Genomic DNA, 15,959 nt, shown 5'->3' with positions numbered 1-15,959 from the left:
CAAATGAAGGTGTAGAACCATCTCAAGGATGATCAGAAGAAATGGAAAGCACCTGAGTTAAATATATGAGTGTCACAGCAAAGGGTCTGAATACTTAGGACCATGTGATATTTCAGTTTTTCTTTTTTAATAAATCTGCAACAATGTCAACAATTCTGTGTTTTTCCGTCAATATGGGGAGCTGTGTGTACATTCATGAGGAAGAAGAATGAACTTAAATGATTTTAGCAAATGGATGCAATATAACAAAGAGTGAAAAATTTAAGGGGGTCTGAATACTTTCCGTACCCACTGTAGGTGTCATAAGGGCAAGCTGGTTACACACAACAATGCACAGGGTAGGTACTAACTCTTAATTAGTTTATGATGAACTTGACCCCAAATGTTTAGATATTATGACCTCATCTAGTTGCTTGGCATGTACTTAATATATTATTTTTTATTAACAGGTCATGTTATTCCTAGTTGCACAATAGCCAGGATGACAGTTGAGGCTTTGCAATGTTGCTCAGAACTTGAAAAAATTAAGGAGGCTGCTACAGCATTACAAACAAAAATGCGCAACTTTGTAGACATGCTAGCTAAATTTTAATATTATTTATGTATATTTTTTTTGGTTTTAACCACTTAAGCCCTGGAAGATTTTACCCCCTTCCTGACCAGGGCCTATTTTGCGATTCAGCACTGCGTGACATTAACGGACAATTGCGCTGTCGTGCGACACTGTACCGAAATGAAATTGACGTCCTTTTTTTCCCACAAACAGAGCTTTCTTTTGGTGGTATTTGATCACCTGTGCGATTTTTTGATCATGCGCTATAAACAAAAAAAGAGCGACAATTTTGCAAAAATAACAATATTTTTCAAATTTTTTTATATGAAATTCCCCCCCCCCCCCAAAAAAAATGTAAAAATCAAATTTTTTTTAACATTTTAGGCCAATTTGTTTTCTGCTACATATGTTTGGTAAAAAAATCGCAAAAAGCGTATTTTGATTGGTTTGTGCAAAAGTTATTGCGTTTACTAACTAAGGGAAAGATTTTTGTTATTTTTGCTGTTTTTTTTTAACGAGTAATGGCGGCGATCTGCGATTTTTTTTGCGGTACTGCGACATTGCGGCGGACAGATCGGAACCCTTGACTGACATTTTTGATACTTTTGGGGGTACCAGTGACATTACTACAGTAATCAGTGCTATACATATGCACTGTTACTGTAAAAATGACACTGGGAGGGAAGGGGTTAACTTTATTGGGGAGGGAGGGGTTAAGTGTGTCCCTAGGGGCGTGTTTCTTACTGTGATTGGATGTGGCTTTGTGTGTAACAGCACAGATCAACGGTCCTACATAGCAGGACCGAGTGATCAGTGCTTTTACACAGGGGAGAGTGACAGGCGGCTTTGTTTACATTAGCCGCCTGCCTTTCTCCCTCTCCACCCGATGATCGCGAGTGACCGGCGGACATCGGGTCCGCCGGTCACACGTGCCAGCTTCTTCGGGTACGAGCGGGGGCGGGAGCGCGCCTCCGGCGGTGCTGCGCGCTCGTTCCCTATTCCCTCCCAGGCTAGTGACGTACCGGTACGTCATTTTGCCTGGGAGGGGCTGACCGCCGCCGTATATAGTCGGGCGACGGTCGGCAAGTGGTTAATTGGGATATTTTTTGTTTTCCGGATGATCTTTCTAAATTTGATGGCTTATTTTTTGGCCAATACCTCATCATCTGCAAAAGGTGTCCGCAAGTTTTTTATTGTTTTATACAGGGCTCCTATGCATATGAAGCACTTTACAACACCCTAACCCTAACCCTTTGAATGTGTTTTATTAAAAAAATGTTTACACTCAACAATGTGTGTTAGAATATTTCTTTGACTTTCCGTGGGGGGGGGGGGGGGCAGGTCTAAAGCTGGGTAAGGTGGCACAAAATGTATAATGGCTGTCCTGTTCACATATTTGAATTTTAATTAAAGCATTTTAGTTTGTGTGTATAATTATCAGCCGGCCAGAATGATTGTTCCTTCTGGACCAGTGGCCATCTAACAACTGAATGCACAATGATATCTGTGGACTGAGTGGCAATCAGTCTACACATATACAGGTTCGATTTAAAGGACTAGCACTCCTAGGATTCTATATGGCATTGAGATGGGTACTAGCAATCAGTGTAGGGAGATCAGTGTAATATATAGTGTATTGCAGCTTCGTTTGTCCATTTCACTTTACATTACCTATATAGAACACTTATATCTCTACACTGAGGAAGTTTCACATAACACTGACATCTCCTTACATTGGTGGGCAGTGAGAAGGATGTCATAAATTAACACAACATAACAAGTGGAGGTAAGTTGTTATTAAACTAATGTATTTCTAAAAATAAATAGTATGGGGACCTTCTGGCCAATGACCACCAATGTAAGGTGACATTGGGTGGACCTTGGGTGTGACCTACTTTACAATGTGAGAGGGCTTTTATAAATTAACAGGGGTACTGAAGGCCCTTGTATTTTGGCCACTGGTAAACAAAACACACATGGCCATAATCGCATTTGAACAGCCGGGGAGAGACAACAGTAGATAAACACACTGATGAATGTATTAACCCTTCAAAAGTCACACATATATAACACATGATGAACAAAAAAAATGTAGATTTGTACCCAAATTATTAAAATACACACTACAGAATAATTGCAATATTTTTTTATTGCACAAAGAAGATTATATAGATCCAATTTATAATGTATCGGGCAGGAATTGCTGCCAAGAAACAGCCCCTCTCCCCACAAAATATTCCACATATTGTTGCCTAATATCACGGGCACTTCGGGATGGCAAGCCAGAACGGGCGACTTCCATTGATGTCATGGAATCCACTGGCACACGTGGTTCAGCCTCTCCACTCGGCCCTGGCATGGCAGGGTCAGTCTCCACTGGCTGCAAACTCACATATGTCTCTGCATGCCTGCGCAAATAGTTATGCAAAATGCAGCAACACAGGACCACATTATCGATTTTGTAGAGTACCAGATGAATGGAAGTCAGGAAAATCCTAAACCGATTGGACATTATCCCGAAGGCATTCTCCACCACTCTTCTAGCTCGGGATAACCGGTAGTTAAAGATCCTTTGCTCGGGGGTGAGGTTCCTCTGAGGGCTTCATAAGATGCTCCCCAATCGCGAACGCATCATCAGCCACAAAAACAAAACTCAGCCCCTCAATTGTTAGCTCTCTGGATGGCAAGTTGAGAGTGCCATTTTGAAGCCGCCGAGCAAACTCTGTCTGGTCAATCACTCCCCCATCCGAATTGCGGCCATTCTTCCCAATGTCCAAAAACATAAACTCATAATTAGCATGGACTATTGCTAGCATGACAATGCTAAAAAAGCCTTTGTAATTGAAGAAATATGACCCTGAATTCGGTGGTGGAACAATGCGGACATGCTTCCCATCAATAGCACCCCCACAATTGGGAAAATTCCACTGATCCTGGAGTTGACCAGCAATCTCCTGCCACTGCTCTGCGTTGGAGGGAAACTGTGGGGGAAAAATGAAAAGGCAATTAGTGCTTGAGCACATCACATTATTACACACACATTTGTCAGTAAAATGCTTATGCAACTTTAAGATAAGAACAACATGAAGGAAATCTTTAGCATTTTGGGGTATGACATCTACATACATTTATTTTTCACCTCCTAATGTGATAATATTGTAATTCACCAGCTACAGCTTTGGTATATGATGACTTTTACGTTTAGCATGGGTGGGTGGGTGGGTGGGTAAAACTATGCCTTTAAACATCATTAAGGGCTTGTGCCCACTGAATGTTTTTACATCATAAATTAAACATACACAATCATAGGTTGGAATGGATGGACTGATGTCTTTAATAAACCTCATAAACTATGTACAAAAACATTTCTAAAGGAATAATTGGTTCTGGGAAAGTCAGAAAATGACACAGATTCAATATACTGTTAACAGGCAATGCGTTTAGGGACACATAGGAGAGAATGCTGGGGTGGTTACTGGGTAATTTTACAAATGGTTAGGAAAATATAAAGCTTTACTACTATGTGCATGCAGCCAGAGGGTAGTTACAAAATAATAACATCTGTAATTTGATGTACATCCAAACACTAATCTAAAGTAGGATGAGATGACACATACATGGAATGTAATATAAAAATAAGAAACATACCTTGATATAGTCCTTCTGCAAGACTTTGATGATAGCAGAGCAGGTCTCAGGGATGATGACTCCAAGAGCTTGGGGGGAGATGCCTGTGGTGAACTTGAGATCCTGCAGGCTTCTCCTAGTTGCAAGATATCTCAAAGTTGCAATTAGCCTTTGCTCAGGAGTAATTGCAACCCACATACATGTATCCTGCTTCAGAATATAGGGGGACACCAGGACAAGAAGACGGTGAAAGATGGGATCCGTCATCCTCAAATAATTCCTGAAGTCATCGGGATTATTTTCCTGGAGCTCCCTCAGCAAGGACATGTGGGAAAATTGATCACGGTTAAGCAACCAATTTTTGGTCCAGGAGGTCCGCTTCTTCTTCCTCTTGCAAATAACTCGGCTAAGAGCCATAACTCCCAGCCCAACTACAGCAAGAGTAGAATTCTCGGTCTCCATAATTACTTCTCGAACGATGTCTCGGAAACTAGCGAAATGTCGTTAACCAAACAAATGCTACCGAAATCACAGTGAGATGCCCAGAAGGGTCACGGCCAAAAACTCACTTCCTCTTTTGTAGCGTCGGACGTAGTGACGTAATTTTTATGTCAGTCGACAAAAGACCAGTGCAGTCTAGAGCACATTCCAACCAACAAAACACAACTCTGGACAAAAGACGGATGACCGGTCGGCGGAAATTCGTTGCGTGTGTACTAGGCTTTAGTGTGAAGTCGTCCACACTAAAAGAAGTCTGTGTTCTGTGTGACCAGCACCAAGAGCAGAGGTAGTGCTACCAGTGAGAAAGCCAGGTGGGCTAGCATTTTCAGTTTGATATATATATTGACTGGAGAAGAACCCATGCGTGGGAAACCTGTGTTTTGGACTTCTTATTTTGCCTTTTAATAAAAATGGGCTGCCAGGCCCTTAAAATGTAATACCTGCCTGCAGTGAATCACTGGAAAAACGCATCTGCCACTGAGCTAATGGTCCCCCATGTTACAGCCTATTATAAGGCTTACCTATAGGTAATGTAAATATCTCCTAAACATGTACCGTTAAGGAGATATTTACATTGCATGCAGCCAATGACGTCAATGACGTCATCGACGCATGTGCTCTGAAGGAATGGCCACCCATGCTGTTCCTTCAGATACTTTTGCTGTAAATGACAGCTCCCCTGCACATGCACGGGAGTGACGTCGTCGCGGCTCAGGCCTGTCACACAGCCAGACCCGGAAGGAAGACCGGGACAAAATGGATGCTGCCTCCAGCGACTACATCGCATCGCTTGAGGGCTTAGTTTTCAGGTATTACATAATGTGCTAGTATGTGATGCATACTAGCACATTATGCCCTTACCTTGGAGGCCAAAAAAAATTTAACCATTGGTTTACAACCGCTTTAAAGAAGGAGGATTATAAATCTTAGTTGAACAAAATAGTGGGGGACACTAAAACATACAAAAAACTAAAAAAAGTTAATCTTACAAATAAACTGAAGCCAAAATTAAAGCATTTAGTGAAAATGGTAATGAATGAAAGACCCAGCGCCCACTTGTGTACAAAAATTTAAAAAAATGTGTTTTTAAGAATTAATAAAACAGAGATGCAGCCATTAATCCATAGCAGACTATGTGAACAGTGAAGAAATATATTAGGCGCAATATCTGTTGAATGAATTGTTAATTAATTATTAAAAATAATTATATATATTATATATTATTTTAAATAATGGATAATTCTTAATAATAATTATTTGTGTAGTGTTTTAAATAGTGGATATTCAGTGAATCAAAACTAAAATATCATGTGCAACATATGAGGAAAGTGCTAGTGTAAATATGTGCTAACATAAAGTGCCTGTGTTCCAATAAATTAATATATATCTATAAATAATAAATATTCATAAAACCCCCAGCTAATTATGTGCCAGTGAACAATTGATGTGATGCGATAAAGCAAATTAATCAAGATCATTATATATATATATATATATATATCCAAAAATACAGAAAATCTAAAAAAATTCAAAATATTTTTTTGTGCACAAAAAAAAAAAAATCAAAAATCTTGTAAAAGTGCAATGCATAAAAAGAAAAAAATTCACCAGGTTAAATAATGCAATTCAATTTAAAGTTCATTAAACATAGTCCATGTTGTAATCCTCCCGTGACAGAAGTGCCAATGTGCTGATTAAAGCAATTCCAAGGTGCTCACAGTGTATCAGTGAAGATCCTGATTGATTGGAAGGAAGCACTGCTACACTGTATCCCTGCTAATAGATAGTCAGAGCAGCGGACATAATATAACAAGCACAGATCCCTAGCGTCTGGTAGACACCAACTATTGTGAGTGTTTTGAACTTATATTTCAAATAAAATATCTATAGTCATACAGTGTAACGCTATGTGTGGCATTCCTCATTATTCCTTCATGTGATTCTACATTTGATTGAGCTGAGCTGTGGAGATTAAGGAGAAAGGAGTCCAGAGTGGAATTTATTGTGAATAAGGCTTGGCTGCTGGTTTTACCAGCAAAATATCTGGTGAGTTTACCCAGACGCATTGATTATTGTGGTGAAAGGATCTTCACTGATACACCGTGAGCACCTTGGAATTGTTTTAATCAGCACATTGGCACTTCTGTCACGGGAGGATTACAACATGGACTATGTTTAACCTCCCTGGCGGTATGATTCTTTTGGATTTTTGGTGCTGAAAGCGGTACAATTATTTTGCATGTAATTCTTAAGAATGAGCAGCCCAAATCAACTATTTACATGTGATTTTTTTTTTTTACTGTTCCTTCTTCTTTATAACATCTCGAGTATGATAAAGTTTGAAACACAAAATCATAAATTTATAATATAATAAATAACTATAAATAAGTTAAAGTATGTATGTATGTGTATATATATATATATATATATATATATATATATATATATATATATATATTGTAACAGGACGTCATGTAAATGTGACAGGAAGTCAGGTAAATCTGTGAGTGTTGTCACAGATCGGAGATACAATTCACCAATTACTATAGGGTGTCGGCTGCAGAAGCCAGAAGAAATGTCTAAAGACATTGAACAGACTTCAGCTGTTCAGAATGAGGGAGTTAAGGCTTCTATAATTTGTCCAAAGGAAGTCTATGGAGGGCTGCCTCCGGAAGCTGTCTCCTGAAGCCTTGTGGGCTAGGAGAAGGAGGACAGTCAGATGTGTGCCTCCTGACAAGCTGTGTGAGCATGGGAGAAGACCCCCTGAAGTGATGTGCGCTAAGGAGGGTAACCAGTTGTGAAGACTTCTCAAAGGTGAGAAAACAAACTATTTCTATGTGGAAGAAATAAAGGAATGTTTGCCATGTGAAGAGACAAGCAAAGAGACATTCTCATTGTGAAGAGTAAAGGGACCTGTTAAATGAACATGTGCTGTGTGAAGAGATAAAACATGGACTGTTGAGTATCCGCTGTAGGATAAGACAGTCTGCCCAACAATAGGTTGGGGACAGACTCTTAGGTAGGTTCCAGTGTAAGAAGGTAGCCTCCCACAGAGGCAAGGATTTATTTTGTCTTTTATTTTATTTTGCTGGTTTTGACGCTTGCAGTCTGGTGAAGAAAATGGCATTAATAAACCAAACTGTTGTTTGCAAGCACTTATCGGCTATCTCTCTGTGAAAACGCACCCCCCAAGGGGTCATCCACACCCGCCACCGAGCTAATCCCTCACATATGGTGGAGGATGTGGGCAGAAGCAGAGATCCCTGCAAAAAAGTGCATATGTCCTATGAACTTTGTCTGGTGCATGAGATTGCACAATCTATGTGTGCAGGAGAGAAGATCCTGAAAGAGAAAAAAATGTGTTTTAAAGAGACAGCGGTCTCAAAATTTTTGATGAACTGTGTCTGGTGCAAGGGACTGCACAAACTGTGTGTACAGGAAAGGAGATCCTGCAAGAGAGAGAAAAACTACTAAGTTTTAAAAGAGACAGTGGTCTTAAAAGTTTTGCTGGACTTTGAAACATTTTTTTGTGGAGTGACTAAAGATGGGGCAATCAAAACGCCTGAAAGAGGCAAGGATCGCTGAAATGAGAGACCGGATTCTATGGATGGAGGGGATGCTACCGTCTGAACCAGCCCCATCCATGCCTGAACGGAATCGCCTAAAGAGAAAGGTTGTTGTCCCTAGCAACACTGGGGCAAATGCAGATTTTCAGCGGAGCTTTGCAGCTCAACAACTGGCTCACCCAGAGAGCATGGCAGGCTGGAAACAGAGACGCCAGCAGCAAATCGAGGAAACCGAGTATGTGTGCAGGGCTGAGCTGGATGCCGTGCAACGGAAAATGGAAGAAAAGGAACAACCCCTGGGGGTACAGTTACAGTGGGAAGAAACCACTGCTCTTCTTTTTTCCGAGTTGAAAAACCCTAGAAAGCCTATAATGGAGAAAGATACCATCCTCATGGAAAAGGAAATTGAAATTCAGACTTTGCAGAAGCAAAGTATGTGTGAAAGGTTGGAGTTGCGTAATCAGCTGGAAAAAAAGTCTTCAGTGTTTGGAAGCTACAAAAATAGACCTGCAGGGGGCGCAGGAACAGAATGTTGCTCTGAAAACAACATTGTCTCTCAGCGACAAAGAGAAAAGTGAAAGAGAGGCTAAATTACTGAGTACTGTGTATGAGCTCACTACTTTGAGCAATGTGGTAGATGAATTGAGTACGGACTGTGAAAGTTGGAAAGGGGAAGCCCAACGTGTCCAGCAGCAGTTAAAGGAGAAAGTAGCCTGTGTGGCAGAATTACATTCTTATTCCCAGATGCTAGCCAGTGAGGTGATGGCTCTTATGCAGGGAAAAGGAGATTCGGAACACAAGAGAAAAAAAGTAGAGGCACAGCTGCAGGAATCGCAAGTCAAGGTGTCAGAAGTTGACCGAGTGTGTGCTAAGCTGTCAGAGAAGGCAAACCGACTGCAGGTTGAGCTGGACAATGTTACAAATCAGCTTTCTCAAGCAGACAACAAATCTAGAAAAATTGCCAAGGATTTTTCTATCTTGGAATCGCAGCTGCAAGACACACAGGAACTCTTACAAGAAGAGAGGTGTCAAAGGCTGAGTTTTAGCACAAAGCTCAAACAAATGGAAGATGAGAAAAATGCGTGGATAAAGACAAAGTAGGTCCACCAGAAAAAGTACAGATATTACTTGGAACAAAGCTAAGTGAAGCAGAGGTTCTCAAAGTTTTGTGGAAATCATTTATTGATTACAGAGAAAGGCGACTCAAGACTGGTGAAGACATTAAGACTAGCACAATTGAGTTGCCTATGGATCACGGTCCTCCATGGCGGATAGGACAGACGGTTATGCAGGACAAACTTGAGAAGGAACTAAATGATGCCAAAAATGCAGTTGAGGAATATGTATATGAGAAATCTGTCAATGAAGATGACAGAAACAGTTTCATCCTGAAGCTTGAAGATACAAAGAATTGGCTATATGAAGATGGAGAGGATCAGCCAAAACAAGTGTATGTGGACAAGCTGACGGACTTGGAGAGAGCAGAGCGGATTGCTCAGAAGGATGTATCTCTGGTAGCTGAAGCAGACAAAGAATTGAATGGACTGAACATTACTTGGGAAGATACTGAGAGGCTTATCAGTGAGAGTCAAGAGCAGTGCCAGACACATGCGTGCCTGGAAAACTCTGTCCCAACCCCAGGCTTGAGACAAGGGGGGGGGATATGTAACAGGACGTCAAGTAAATGTGACAGGAAGTCAGGTAAATCTGTGAGTGTTGTCACAGATCGGAGATACAATTCACCAATTACTATAGGGTGTCGGCTGCAGAAGCCAGAAGAAATGTCTAAAAACGTTGAACAGACTTCAGCTGTTCAGAATGAGGGAGTTAAGGCTTCTATAATTTGTCCAAAGGAAGTCTATGGAGGGCTGCCTCCGGAAGCTGTCTCCTGAAGCCATGTGGGCTAGGAGAAGGAGGACAGTCAGATGTGTGCCTCCCGACAAGCTGTGTGAGCATGGGAGAAGACCCCCTGAAGTGATGTGCGCTAAGGAGGGTAACCAGTTGTGAAGACTTCTCAAAGGTGAGAAAACTAACTATTTCTATGTGGAAGAAATAAAGGAATGTTTGCCATGTGAAGAGACAAGCAAAGAGACATTCTCATTGTGAAGAGTAAAGGGACCTGTTAAATGAACATGTGCTGTGTGAAGAGATAAAACATGGACTGTTGAGTATCCGCTGTAGGATAAGAAAGTCTGCCCAACAGTAGGTTGGGGACAGACTCTTAGGTAGGTTCCAGTGTGAGAAGGTAGCCGCCCACAGAGGCAAGGATTTATTTTGTCTTTTATTTTATTTTGCTGGTTTTGACGCTTGCAGTCTGGTGAAGAAAATGGCATTAATAAACCAAACTGTTGTTTGCAAGCACTTATCTTCTATCTCTCTGTGAAAACGCACCCCCCAAGGGGTCATCCACACCCGCCACCGAGCTAATCCCTCACAATATATATATATATGTGTGTGTGTGTATGTATATATATATATATATATACAGACATGTGTGTGTGTGTATATATATATATATATATACATAAAAGTACAGTAAAAAGGGCGCATGCGCGGCGCAAAGCTGGACGGCTGCTAGTGTCTCAGCTCCGCCGGAGGGGAGAGAGAGAAACCGCTTCCACTGGGCCAATCTGACATTTTCCTAGCTTTTTACCATCAGCACCCCTGTAAGAACAAGTTGTGCATGCCGTCGGCCAAAAAGAAACAGCGGGGCCGTCCTCCTCAGCACTCACTAACGACTTACTTACTCCGCACCAAGGAGATCACAGGAATGACCAAACATGGCGCCCAGTCTTCTCCCACGCAGCACCCTGAGCCTTCCCAGCCACCTCCACCGGCTGCTACGCCTCCAGGGGACCGTGAGTACTCTCATACTATTACCAAGGCAGATCTGGATGCGGGTTTTGCAGCCATGTATGACAAACTGGCTGACAAGATACAGACAGAAATCCATAAGTCCACTAATACCTTGACTCAGGAGATAGCAGCCCTTGGAGGCCGCACTGACTTGCTTGAAACTAAGCACGATGAGCTATCACTCGCTCACAATGACCTCAGGAAGGACTTTGAGCTCTTAGCTGATAACTATACCCTGCTCCAGTCCCAGGTGGAGGATTTGGACAACAGAAATCGCAGGAACAACCTGCGACTGAGGGGTATCCCCGAATCAGTGTCAGACCTTATACCTGAGATTTCCAAACTTTTCAAGGATCTGTTACCAGACAAGCTGGAATCTGCATTCATATGTGACAGGATCCACAGAGCCCTGCGCCCTAAGCCCCCACCTGACAAACCCCCTAGGGATGTAGTTCTCTGTCTCAAGGACTTTTTAGTCAAAGAGGACATACTGAGGGCATCCAGAAATATAACTAATATTATGCTGGATGGCATTAAGATCCAGATTTTTCCTGACATCTCCCAGGCCACCCTGGAGAGACGCCGCAAGATGAAGGAGGTCACTTCTGTTTTACAAGCTGCAAGAATCAGATATAGATGGGGTTTTCCCTTCAAGCTCACTGTTCCACATAACGGCTCAGTATATGTAGTCTACAATCTAGCTGAAGGAAAAGAACTTCTCATCAAGCTGGGACTTCTGGTGGCTGAACCTGCGGCCAGGCAACAGAACACCCCAAGACCCTCACCCATCTGGTCCACCCCAGCCACTAGAAGGGAACAGAGGAGATGGCGAAACCCTTTCAGAGACGGTTCTGTGTAATCACTGGTCTTCTCTTTATTCATCCACTCTCTTGGCACTTCCAGTTGCACATAATCCTGTTTTTTGATAATTTTTTACTTTTTTACATTTTTGAATATCTAACACTTTCGGTGCCCCCGCCATAAGGACATTTGGCTGAACTGTGCTAGGCCCTGGTCGCTGCACCTTCGCCCTATTCTGGGGCGGTTGTGCACGACAATGTGGCCTTTCCTTGCTAGTACTAAGACAGATCTCTCCCACCATGTTATGGGAGATGGTGTGTCCCCGGATGGGGTTATGCCTATACAAATCTTGGTAATGTTCTGAAGGCTGTTTTTTTCTCTGTGTTTGGTGATTTACAATTGACATATTTCTCCCCCCCCCCCCCCCCCGCTGGTTTGTCCCCTCTGGACCATCTTGTGATCCGCACTTGTGCCTCGCTCAGGCCTCTCTCCAGGCTTTGCATTATGGCGGGGCCGACTGCGGATTCCCACGGGCGGCATATGGGCTTAACAGTCCATTGGTACAAACTGCACTGGATGGGAATAATGTTTTTGCCCATCCCCTTTGTAGGAATTGATTTTTTGGGGATTATTGTTATTCTCATTTGTTTTGTTTTAGGTTTTTTTTTGACAAAAAAAGAAAATGTTCTAAGAAAGTCTTATCTTCACCCTTTTGCAATGCTCTCGACCACACTGGATTGGATGTCTATGCTAAAATTGTTCATGCTGGATTTCCCTCCAGTTGGTCCTTTTAAGGTTTCTGGGATTGCCGTTATTAAGATGCCTCCTGTCTCTCTAGTCACTACAGGTACAGGATTCAATCAGTCTTTACTCTATATTTGGTATCCACAATTTTTCAGCGGTGCTAGGCGTGTCCTGTCTTTTTACCATGGGTATTAAAATAATTTCTCATAACGTTCAGGGATTCAATTCCCCTCATAAAAGACACAAGGCATTCAAACAATACAAACGTATATGTGCAGACATATTGCTTTTACAAGAAACCCACTTTGCCATAGACAAACACCCCAAATTCTTTAATAAGTCCTATCAACAGTTTAGATGTTCATCATATAATAGTAGAACAAGGGGGGTTGCAATTTTTATACGTAACAGCGTTATGTTCGATATCTCGTCCTCTTATTGTGACCCGGAAAGTAGATATATAATCCTAAAGGGTAGTATTGCGGGTAAGCAGGTCACAGTTGTTTCACTTTATGCCCCGAACGAAGCTCACGCAACGTTTTTTAATCATTTTTTCACTACACTTGCCAGGTTCGAATCCCCTCATATGTTTTTGGGGGGGGATTTCAATCTGACGGCCCAACCCTTGATAGGAGTAGGGTGGTGCCCTCTTCTAAGGCGTTCCCCAGAAGTCTGACCAAATCACTTAGAGATCTACAGCTGGTGGACGCCTGGAGAGCCCATAATGTGGGGTGTAGAGCGTATACTCATTACTCTCATCCTCACGATAGTTTTGCAAGACTGGACTATATTTTTTGTACCCCGGTTGTTCTGGCAAACTCTTCCGATGCTCGCATCCATGTATTCCCTTGGTCTGACCACCAAATTGTCTCTTTTGAGACGGGGGGTATTGGTATGGAGCGATCCTCCTTTAATTGGAGGTTGAATGACACCCTGATCAATGATCCCTCTCTAGCTTCCCAGATTTCAGCCTCTTTAGAGGAATACTTTTCAATCAACGAGGCATTTGATACACCAGCTTCAACAATCTGGACAGCCCATAAGGCTGTTATCAGGGGTAAAATAATTGCTCTAGCTTCTGCAAGAAACAAATCCAGGTTAGCTGATATCAAATCTCTAACTAAGGATTTAGACCATCTTTATAATATTATTAGCGTTTCCCCCTCCTCCTCTGTTTCGGAACAGATATCTGAAAAGAGAAGGGCGTTAGACGAGATCCTCTCTAAAGATACTGAAAGAGCCCTCAGATGGTCTAAGGCTAAATTTATTCTCAATAGCAATACAACATCCACAATGTTTGCCTGAAAGCTCACTCAGAATATCAGGCCAGCCCACGTGTATAAGTTAAGAAGGCATGATGGCAAGGTGGTCTCCCACCCTAAGGACGTTTTGAAAGTATTCACACAATTCTATAAGAACCTACTTTCAGAAGTCTCCCCCAGCTCTATGTCTGCATCTAAATTTAATGGTTGGATAGATAGGTTGCATCTTCCGTCACTTACGTCTGAACAGAGAGATGCTATGGAAGCACCTTGTACTGACGCTGAGCTATTAGCCATAATCAAATCACTAAAATCGTCCACAGCCCCCGGACCAGATGGTTTTTCTGCCTTATATTATAAAACCTTTTCCCCCCTCCTTATCCCTAGATTAACTAAACTTTTTAACGACATCTTTCGTGGTGGAAGCTTTCCTGAAGAGATGCTCCTCGCGAACATGTCTCTTATCCCCAAGCCCGACAAGGACCATTCACTCCCCCAGAATTAAAGACCCATCTTGGTTATGAATAATGACCTCAAACTATTTGGTCGCCTACTTGCAAATAGGTTGGCCGCTAATATAACACAACTCATTAGCCTCGATCAGACGGGTTTCATCCCGGGCAGGCAGCTTACAGATAATAGCAGACTGGTCACGAACATTATACAGGATGCTAACTCGACCAAAACACCAACATGTTTAGTTAGCCTTGACATCCACAAGGCTTTTGATAGCGTTCGCTGTTCCTATATAGAAAATCTGCTCCCGAAGTTTGGGCTGGGAAGTGGATTCATCCATGGCTTTAAAGCCCTGTATGACTCCCCACAGACAAGAGTCCGCCTGCCGGGTTGTAACTCTGAGTTTTTTCACCTTAAACGTGGTACCAGGCAAGGCTGTCCCCTCTCCCCATTACTTTTTGCCTTGGCCATTGAGCCCCTGTCCCGCTCTATTAGAATAAATAATAAAATCAGTGGTTATGTTAAAGGAGCTGAAGAATTAAGCTCAGCCTATACGCTGACGACGTTTTGTTATTCCTAACAAACCCTCACATCTCCTTACCTCAGCTTCTGGTGGAGCTGGACAATTTTGGCTCGCTGTCCGGCCTTACTGTTAATATATCCAAATGCTCATTAATGCCTTTAAACCTTCCCAACTGGTTACAAGTTTCTATTAAAGAAAAATTCTCTTTCTCCTGGTGCACAAAATCCTTCAAATATTTAGGAGTATACATTAGTCCACACCATGATTCCCTGTACCTAGCCAATTTCCCCCCCCACGTTTAAAAAATGATCCTCCCTCTTGAACTCGTGGTCATCATATTTTATTTCATTTTTGGGAAGATGCACAGCGATTAAAATAATCATCCTACCGAAATTGCTATTTCTTTTTAGAGCCCTACCAGTCAATGTCCCTAAGTCCCACGTTATGTCCTTTCAACGCAACATCTCCAAGTTTGTTTGGAATGGAGGGAGACCGAGGTACAGCAGGCAGGTGGTGCACACACCCCAATCTGCGGGGGGTATGGGCCTTCCGGACTTATGGTCCTATTATATATCGACAAAATTATCCCAAATGGCACAATGGCACTCGGAGAATGACAACATCCCATGGCTTAGATTTGAAAACTTATCGGTAGCTCCCCTACCCCTACAAGCCGTTCTCTGGTGCGCCTTGACCCCCCCCCCCCCCAGACACCTCTTACAAACCAACAAAGTGGTCTACCATCTGTTTCAGTTTTGGCAGAGATAAAAGATCTCTCACAATCTGATGTCTGATGTTACGCCCCTGCTCTCTTTTATGTCGGCCTTGGATACACCGGGCTTTCCCCTGAGGTCGGAGGATCTCCGTCCTTGGATCTCGAGGGGACTGGTCTCCCTTAAATCTCTCTCTACCTGCAATAACTTTAGTTCCTTTGATCAATTACATAGACTGCATGGTCTCCCTGGGTCAGAGGAGGCTCATTACGAGGTTGTGAGGGGCTTCTTCCGCACCTGGGGCGCACTGACCCTCCATCCTCCATACACTACCTTTGAGTCTATCTGTTGCTCTTC

Source organism: Pelophylax lessonae, assembly GCF_965119305.1.
Source record: "Pelophylax lessonae genome assembly, chromosome: 11".
In the NCBI taxonomy this organism is placed as follows: domain Eukaryota; kingdom Metazoa; phylum Chordata; class Amphibia; order Anura; family Ranidae; genus Pelophylax; species Pelophylax lessonae.
The sequence above is the reverse complement of the archived record's forward strand: the minus strand, read 5'-3'. Positions refer to the sequence as shown.